Raw genomic sequence first — 9,920 nt, 5'->3', positions numbered from 1 at the left:
AATTAACCCACAAATAATTGGTAATATTTTCAACTGTCGTAGTAAAGCTCAGAAACTCATGATTGTATCTACTGTCTACGTTTAACGTTAAATATTTTTTACACAAAACATGATCCTTCCTAAATAGTAACAACAAATGCAACTTACTTGCATTACGAGAAATACATATGCGGGGCCTCATGTGCGTAAGCCGAATACGCGTATAACGAATTTGAGACCGGCGCGTAAGACGGGAACCGCGGCACAGGCCGCAGTACTCGACGTCATGCCGTCGCCGATCCCGCCTCCCTCGTCCTCTGATCCCGTGACGTCGAGACTTCGTGAATCCTCAGAGGAGCAGGATGATGCGCATCGGGGCCGTACATAGTCCCAATTAAGCTCTTGTTGCGGAGGCGGAATCTTGCTCCAGAAGTTTAGGCTTGTATCACGTAGTGTTTCCTGGTTGCGCAGGAGTTTAATTTATAAATTGAAGAAACATAATATGACATGTTATCAAATGATATGGAAATTAGATCACAAAAAGAAAGCAACAAGTACCAATAGAGAGGAAATCAAAGAAATTAAAGATAAGCAACAAAAATTGTTAAAGATGTGTACCTAATGTCCTGGTAGATCGCCGAGCTTATTTGTGTAATAAACAAAGTATCGTATCAAATATAAATACTAATAATATAATGCTAAGTAACGCCTACTTACCGTTGGATACGCAGGGTATTCAGTATGAACCTGGCGGAAAGCAGATGGTTCTTTCTCAGGCTCTTCGGGTTGGTCGTGGGCCAGTAAATGCTTCCTAAGATAGGCTTGTCTTCGGAACAGCTTCCCACACCTCTGGCAAGGGAATCGACCAGCCTCTGCAGCGGGTGGATCACGTCGCTTAGTGGCGCCCGGCACGCGGGGTTTGTGCCAGCGGCGATGAGATGCTAAGTTTGCCGGACAGTTGAATACCTACGAGAAATTATTTATTAAGTAAATAATGAAGTGATTTTATTTAAGAAAATAACCAATCTAAAAAACGTTGTCCTAAGTAATAATTATGAATTATATTTATTTAAAAGAAAATCGCATAAATCAGTCATTTATATCGTAAGGTATGATCACCAGTTAACTAACAATAATTACTTATATAAAACCACTTTCAGTTATCAACGATTTCAAAAATTTTGCATAATTTTTTAAATATTTTCCATTACAACTCAATTAGAATTATCACAAACATTTAATAAATCGGTCAGGCCGTTCTCAAATGAACTCATCAAAGTACAACATATAACATTTACAATTGGTAACAAAATTAAAAATGATTTTATTTCTCCTGCCCCAATGACGTGCTAATTGTCCCGTCACGCACCACGTAACCCATCACTAGAGATGAGTATAAATATTCGCCGACACTTGCAACCCCGCTTCCCATGGAAACGGACCAAATGTTGCAGCCCCCGCTATTTATTTTGTTCCCACACAAATTTTAAATGATATTTTATCTCTCTTACTTATCTATAAGTAATTGAAACTAATAGATTACGTTTCGATAATGTAACATGATAGATAAAGGATGGGATGCACTATTAATTAGCAATGAAAATATTATAACCGTAATATTATTTTGTCAATAAATTCTATGTATATTTGGGTGAATCAAAATTAAAGACTACTTAACTGTACTAATTATTTCAAACTCTATAATGTGTAACATAGGGAAGATAACTGTTTATAAAAAAACTAAACGTATTTTAATTTTAATCACTAGATTAATGGATAATAAGTCATATATATATATTCAAATATTGGAATAACCAGAATTGTTAAAAATATTGTAGACGACGGGTTTTAATTCAGAATTATTTTTTAACACTACTAAATTAATTACAGGGACGTACCTTATCGCACTCAGGGCATCGGTACTCGATGTGAACTATCCGCGAACACCGGTGCTGCGCTAAAGCGAACGCATCCCCGTACAGCCGCCGACATAGCCTGCATATGTACCGGCCCAGCCGATTCTCTATATTAGCTATCAAAGCTTTCGCCTCTTCCGTAACTTCCACAACATTGAACGCCGGATCTATATCTCCCTACGAAAAAAATCACATATAAACTTGCAAGCTTCAAAAAACTCCTTATCGGAATTATGGTTATTAAATAATTATATACCATTAGCTCCACTTTTATTACTAGTAAATTAAACGTTACAGTTCGCTATCTCAATACAAAAGAAACGTGTCGTGGTGGTAGCTTTGTAACAGCGATTTATGTTGTAGTTTATGTTCCCGCGCCACACCCTCGCGGCGAGCGTGGCGGTGCGCCCTTACCGCTGTTATTAACACAAAACAGCGCAAATACCCGATTTCGTACCTGCTTAATTGTTATGGCGATAAGAAAGTCGCCCCGCAACCCTTTGTAATGGCACGGTAAGAACGTCTTATTAAAAGTTCCTGTGCAACTTCACAATTAACATAATGCAAATATTTACTTTGTTTGCCACAATGCACAGTTCTATTTATAAATACCATTCTATTTTAGGGTTAATATATCCGTCTATTAAAATGTTTGGTCTATTTGGAGCGTGTCTTTAGTGGACAGAATGCGGGTTAGGTAAAAAAGTTAAAACAAGTCAATACCTTTGCATCTTATTAAAGGTAGAACATAAAATGGGATAGCAATTTATACGTATAGTGAGCTAATGTATTCTGTTATGGCTCGAATGTCAAGAATTGTACCTAAGTGCAGCAGTCTAACCAATTACTAACAACAACTTGCTTAACAACTTTCGTATTAAATGCGAGCGATCCAACATTCTATGCTAATATCTCAAGCAATGACTATTATAATGAAATTACATGTATTTTACCTTACGGACCACCAGCGTCTCGTCTTCAGCCAAGTCCCGTATAATTGTTCCAGATACAGGCGATGTTTTATCTTCATCAAACATCAATCGTCTAACAGCTTTACTTTTCTTCAGCGGTATTTGAGTAACTTTCGGCGATTTTTTTGGACGCTCCTCAACGTCCTTTATTTCGACGATATCAGGAGAACTGGTTTCACTTTTCGACGGTGTTTCTGGTTCTTTCGGCAAACAAGACTTAAGTTCTTCGAAAAATTGTTTGGTAAACTTTAGTTTTTTCGCCTCTGGACTTTCGCTGTCGTTTGAGTTTTCGTCGTCAATTGTTTTCTTTTGTTCCGGTTTGTTTTCAATTTCTTCTTTAGTGTCATTGTCTTCGAAATGTCTGAATATTTTCGGTGACTTTTCTGTTTTGCCTTCGTCATTGCTTTTTCTTTTGCGTGGGTGGTGGTGTGCAAGGCGGGGTTATTGGAGTGGTCGATTTCAACGATAAGTCGAGTGGAACTACCGGGTCATTGTAATAGGCTAAGTATTGTTGAAGGAGCGTCGGATGCTGCTGTGGGATAAGTTCATGAAGGTAATTACTGGATATGCGGACTGGTGGTAAGGCATACTGCTGATAGAACCTTGAAGAGGAAACTCGATGAAAGTGTGGTAAAGCCGCTTCCATATTTACTTTTCTGCGTTGATAAGCTTCATTTTCTCATGTTCTTTTGTAAACAATGTATCTGAAAAAAATATTGTTGTTCATTTCTTTCGAATAGTAATAAAATACTAAAGGAAACTTTATCTAATGACAAAAGTACAACGTGTGAGGTGGGAATCGGACGTTCAATGGCGGTCGAGTGGTCCATTACTTTGATTGTAACGATGTGATTCTGTTTGGATATTTCTTGCTTTGTAACTTTCGGAGTAACAGGTCACATTTTATATAATGCTTTTGCTTTCGGCGAGTAAATGTGAGAAAAATGTTTCATGACAATGGCTTTTGTAATTTTCCATCGTAGGTTTCAAACGGTATTTGTTGTTCAGTGGAAATGTAATGCAATGCATGTTTAGAACTCATTATGCAATTCATAAATGCCAATTAATCTGCATAGAAGTATAATTGATCATACACACACCATACAAATATTTTGAAATCATTCATTTTACAGAAATGTAGCTTCAGGGCTTATTATAATAAAACTAGGGTTTTTAAAGTTCAGTTACTATTCAAGATATTGTAACAAGTACTAGAATTTTATAAAGCTAAAAGAAGCTAAATGTGGCGAGTTTGTATGGCCGTAGGTCTTGGTTTCGATTCCTGGGTCAGGCAAGGTGGGTGATATGGTTATAGGTTTTGGCCTCTACAACATCATAGCACGGCATACACAAGGCGATAACTAAGTACACTAGTTGCACCACTGCCTTTCCCTTTAGGGGATAAAAGAAAGGCGTGAGTGTGTACGATAGTATTAACGTGTACAGACCATTGTGCAATTTGTATTTTTCATGACTAAAGCAGTTATTGCTTATTGTGTCCATTTATTAGCATAATGCAAACAACAACAAATCATTTAGCATTAAGGAGTCAAAAATAATTTATTTGTATGATTTTTTTTTTCACAGAGGCATGTCATTAGTAAATGTATTTTGTAAGTCCCTAATGTTAAAACGTCTAAACATAGAATACTAGTATTTGTCTGCGGCTCCGCTTGCGTGGTAAGGTTTTTCCGGGATAAAAAGTAGCCTATAGCACCTCAGGAGTAAATGAAAATTCACAAAAAAGAAGTCGCTTAAGTAATTCCAGACCCTACGAATTTATTCTCTTAGAGATAGAGACATCAAAAAAAGTATATGAATCAATTTTATTTTTATGTTAAGATTCAACTGTATGTTAAGATTACCAACAAGCCCAGTGTTGACAACGTAATCCAAGCTTGGGGGTGGTAAATGGTTTGCCCATGTTAGGTAATTGCTGTCGCGTAGATCGGTCCCACGGTCGCGCCCCCGGGACCCTCCGACCGGAGGGATAGTACAGTGCAGAGAATGTAGTAGGGCAGCTTTCAAAAGTGATATTCTTATTTTAAATTATTGTGATAATAGATTTTCCTAAAAACTGTATGTAGGCAATCTGTGATTTGTGCAATGTATTCAAATATTTTAGAGTTTTTTCTTTGAATTTTATTTGATTGCCGATTTATGTACATAATATTAAGTTATTATGTATTAGTGTGATAACCATCGCCCGAGACGATGTTATAAATATAGTTTTCCGGTTTTAGTGCAAAATTATAAATAATTATAGAAAAATGAACCGTAACACGAAAACATATCAACCACGATCGTCATTAAGTTTAACGAAATTATTATAATTGCCTTACTAAGCATTCGGACTACTATGCGTGCGCGTGCCACCCTCCCTCATTTTAATGCATTTCATTGTTTGCCTTAAATAAATAGCGTAAATAAATTTGTTTTCATATACCACACTTACCGTTTAGAACGGCTAGTTAAACACTTCGAAGATACGGCGCATAAATATATATTGACGGGTAAATGGCTAATTGACTTTTTTTGCGACATTAAATTTCATTTATATCTAAAATCAGTACTTTTTTCTGTTTTTTGAACCTATTTATATTTTTTCGAAATCGAATCGAATCGAATTCGAAAATGTCGCTTAAGTCTTTTTAGCCTCTCACCCGTCGATGTTGTCAATTCTAAAGCTTTAAAAATAGGCATATTAAATGCCATTTCTTTATCGGTGATTAATACTATTGCCCTCTACTAAGGATTTGTGATCGTTATATTTCAAGACTACACTTTGATGAGTCTAATATCAAACCAATTATCTCTTATTTCACACTTGTATCACCTTTACCTAATCTTATCCTATTCACATAATATAAACCAATTTATAACATGCTATAATTATCAAGCGACAAATATAAGGTGTGAAACTTATATTCAAACCAGTTATTTAACAGCTCAATAACATCTGAACGCTAATTACAGTGACCATCGTCTATACACCACGTCGTAAGTGGTGGTTAGCGAGCCTGTAATTACCGTCTAACAGTTCATATATCATTTTGTACTTTGGTTCCATTTAAATAATTTACAACCTTAAAGGTGTTTTAATGTTTGATTACGGTATCACGGAAATTTACTTATCAAATATAAAATTAAATCTGGCGTAAGCTATTACAAATTATTGTAATTAACAATTAGTAATGTAATCACGGCTGTTATCCCCGCACAAAGAGGTAGGTAGAGGCGCAAACGGTACACAAACTTCGCAATGCGTATTCCGTTCTATGATATGATAGGGGGCGAACCTATCGGGCACAAATTCTAAACTCCGCGCTGATACGGAGTAGATAAACTCAATATCAACTCACCCGACCCACAGAACGAACCCGGGACCTATGCGCGTCATACTATACATAATAAAACTACGCCAGCGAGCCAGTCCACGACACAATTCTTGGCTATTTATTTCTTTGTTTGCATACTATATATTTCTGTCATATAGTGTACAATACTTGATGTTTCTTATAACTTAGTAGTCCTTTTCAGACATTGCAAATTTGAGTCCGCTATATTAATAACAATTATCTCTAGACGTAAACATAAGATAGCAAAAGTAGTATTTGAAATTATGAAGAGAATACCTAATATTTGTAATATATGTTATATTGTTTGTTTTATAAAGATATTTCAAGTATTTAAGTTGATGAATAGTAAACTGTCAATACTTATATCATTAGAATGATTCTTTTATTAAGAACTTCGAAATATTTGCTAAAAGGGATAACTCAATCATGTTCACTGAATACTACCGCATCTTAATATGAAAAGAAGGGTCTGTTGCAATTTTCTATAGCGTATTCGTAAGGCTTCGTGACGGGATGCTGCAAAAGCATTTTATTAACACAATCCCCTAACATAATGTTTTCTATTCTACCTAACCTGAATTTGAAAGTGAAAGGAAAGAATAATTTAAATTGAAAGTCAAATACGAGTTTGCTTAAATCAAAGTTTAAATATTAGACAAAAATACCTTGTCAATAATCAGTTTAATTATGTCTAAATTCAATCAAACTTAATTACAACTATTGTATAACATGACAGATATTATTATTCAAAGAGCTAGTTAATTTAGCAATATTTCTATTGTCCATCAAAACTACAATAAAATCAATAAACAGGAAATTACTGTTTCATTACCTAATTCACTTATCGACTGTTTCGGAGTCCAAAGTCAACAAGCAAGCTATCTAACTCGCGGGCTACGATACTTTATACGTACTGTGGCCGGCTTCAGCAAACTTGGACCGAGGACCAACGAAGCTCAGTTTGAAACTGTATTCGATACCTAAGTGGAAACTCAGCGAGCGAGTTTACAAAACTTGGCAAAGCAACTATTTGTCTATCATATTTTTTTTATAAACTAGTTTATTGTGTTTTTAAATCTAGTTAATTAATTATTTGTTGCACCGACTACTTTATTGTCGAGTTATGTGAAATAGTTCTTATAAATTACTGTCATATCACTTTCTTTCTAACACCATCTGCTAAATAATTCAACAGTGAGAGAAAAACAACGCTTAGCTTAATTATGTACTAAAAAAGGAATATTTGCAAAGCCGTTTTTAATAGTAAACTCTGTGCACTTTTAAAAATCTTATAAGATCGTCTAAGTTATAAACTTGCCTAACTTTTATTACATCATAATAAGGAACTTATTTTTTAAGAACACCATTAATCGCTCTATAACATTAAAACTTTATGGGAATCACTTATACAAACTTAATGACCTCAAATTTAAGGCAATCAACGTTACGCGGAAAGCAAGGGAAAGTTAATCTATGCGCGAAAATCAAAAGGGTTGGGAAGTAAACACAGGTGACTTGTTCACGCTACTTTGATACTTTTGGACATTTATATCACGTATTTATTATATAATGATAGCTGCATAATATATATTGGCTATATGCAGGTGGATAGATATATGTGCAATTATAAACTATAAACTATAAACTATATACCTATAAATTATAAACTATATACCTATGATAAAGAAAGGATAATAAAGTGAAAATTTATTGTGAAGCTAAAGGATAAATAATTAATTAAAATCGAAGAAATACGTCGGCTAATTAATTGAAAAAAAAATCCAGACAAATCCGTGCAGGATTAATGATTAACCCCAATGATTGTAAACTGCGTGCATGCAGGTGCGTAGGGTGTTACTATGGCGAGAGGACTATGTGACTCACCTTTAGCCTGCTCCTCTGACTCAGCCGGACACCCCTTAGAACACAACAAGATTCAACAATTTTCAAAAATTAACCGAACTATTTGTTATTTTAATTTTATATTTAAAAGTAGTATTTCGTTCTTTTTTTAAACTCTTATATAAAAAAGTTTTGAGTTCGATAGTTTTGCGTGGCTGCAGGGGTGCGCCGTGGTCCGCTCGGTGGGGCGGTCGAGACAAGACTGACGGGTTGGACAGGGCGCGCGCCCCGGCTCGTGCGCTCTGACGCCGGCACGAGCTACCCCTCGGCATCACCGCTGGTATTATTATTCTTTGATAAGTTTTTTTGATGGTTTATCAGGCGATTATAAACTTTATGGGATTGGTATATTTCTGTACTAAAGTTTGGTTGATGCTTGTGAAGTTTATTCGGGGTTACGAAACAAATACTTTGTGTTTATCTGAATGAAAAGAGAATCTGTAAGAAACAAAATGAAAATATGTATAGCACAGATTTTTCTTTAATTCTGCCTATAATAACGAACATAATAATAACTTTATGTAAATAAATATTTACTAGGGACAATTTTAGTTATTTTTAGATTTTAATTGAATGACTGCAAAACAAATAATTTTGCCGTGGTAAGATATCTGTCGCCACGGAGTTCGGCCCTCATGCACGTGTTTGAAGCTTTTGTCGTGTTTTGGTGAGCTCGGGACAGCGCCCGGTGACACACAGATAAGTGATAACACCCGCATCGAAGCACTACCGCTTTACACTCGATTGTTTCTCACCCGAAACAGAAGTCGACAAGTGTTGTTATTGATTGATATTGTACATTTTTTTTAAATAATGTTACAACTATGATGAGAATTTGAGCTCTAATACAGGTATGCAAGAATAATAGCATATAAAATTAATTGCATAATATGTTTTTAATAATAATAGTTCATCTCGTAAAATACGAACGCGTTTCGCGAAAGTTAAATTTGTTGTTGTAAGCAATATTTAGTTACTGTAGTAGTACTCTCAACTCGTGGTGAACTTGACGAATTCAAGGTGATATTTTTTTAATGTACCTACTCAAGTTTCGATACATTTACAAATTAAATAAAATAATAACCTAATATTTTATTGTTTTTTTGCTAACTGAAATAAGTTTTACTGTTATTTCTGTAATAAAATCAAAGTTATTTTCTCCCCATTAATTTACTTCATAAAATAATTTGACTACAAACTAGCAAACTCAATAAAGCATCCCAAAACAAAGCTGCGAAACGAGAGATGCGGAGATAGCTGGTTGGCGGATCAGTCCGCCGCCCGCCCAGCGCGCCGCCCAATCCGCAGCCGCCCGCCCACCGCGCCGCCCAGCGCTGAGAAAACTCCGCGCAACCTCTATTAAACGAAAATCTTTTTACTAAAACATTTCGCATCTGTTCTTTTGCACACGTTTTTAATCTTCATTCGTTTACGAGTAAAAAATGTTTTAAATTTTTTGTTCAGATTTTTATCACACGTTGGGTCATTATAATAGTTTCTGCAAAATATAATTAAAGTTTGCGTCTTTTTCACATGCGAACCATATTATATATTCAAATGTTAAAAAAAACACATTATTACTTAATATTTACAACATTTTATAAATGGCTCCTTGAACGTTTTTTGTGCTTTTGTTCTAGATAGCTTTTATTATGAAACAACGTTCAAAACTACATCAGCTATCATAAACACTAATATCCAGAACTTTGATTGCAAAGTACTATATTGGCACTCTATTGCGGTTTTCATCCTGAGACATAAGATGTTAAGTCTCATTATGCCCAGTAATTATG

At 35.2% G+C, this 9,920-nt stretch overlaps 1 pseudogene; it reads right to left on the bottom strand.

The window, feature by feature from the left end:
- Positions 1–198: 198 nt before the first annotated feature.
- LOC119191571 lies at positions 199–8,324 on the bottom strand (annotated as a pseudogene).
- Positions 8,325–9,920: the final 1,596 nt, after the last annotated feature.

The sequence above is a fragment of the Manduca sexta genome, unplaced genomic scaffold, assembly GCF_014839805.1.
Source record: "Manduca sexta isolate Smith_Timp_Sample1 unplaced genomic scaffold, JHU_Msex_v1.0 HiC_scaffold_1659, whole genome shotgun sequence".
Lineage (NCBI taxonomy): Eukaryota > Metazoa > Arthropoda > Insecta > Lepidoptera > Sphingidae > Manduca > Manduca sexta.
Note: the sequence above shows the minus strand (reverse complement) of the source record. Positions and strands in the feature narration are given on the sequence as shown.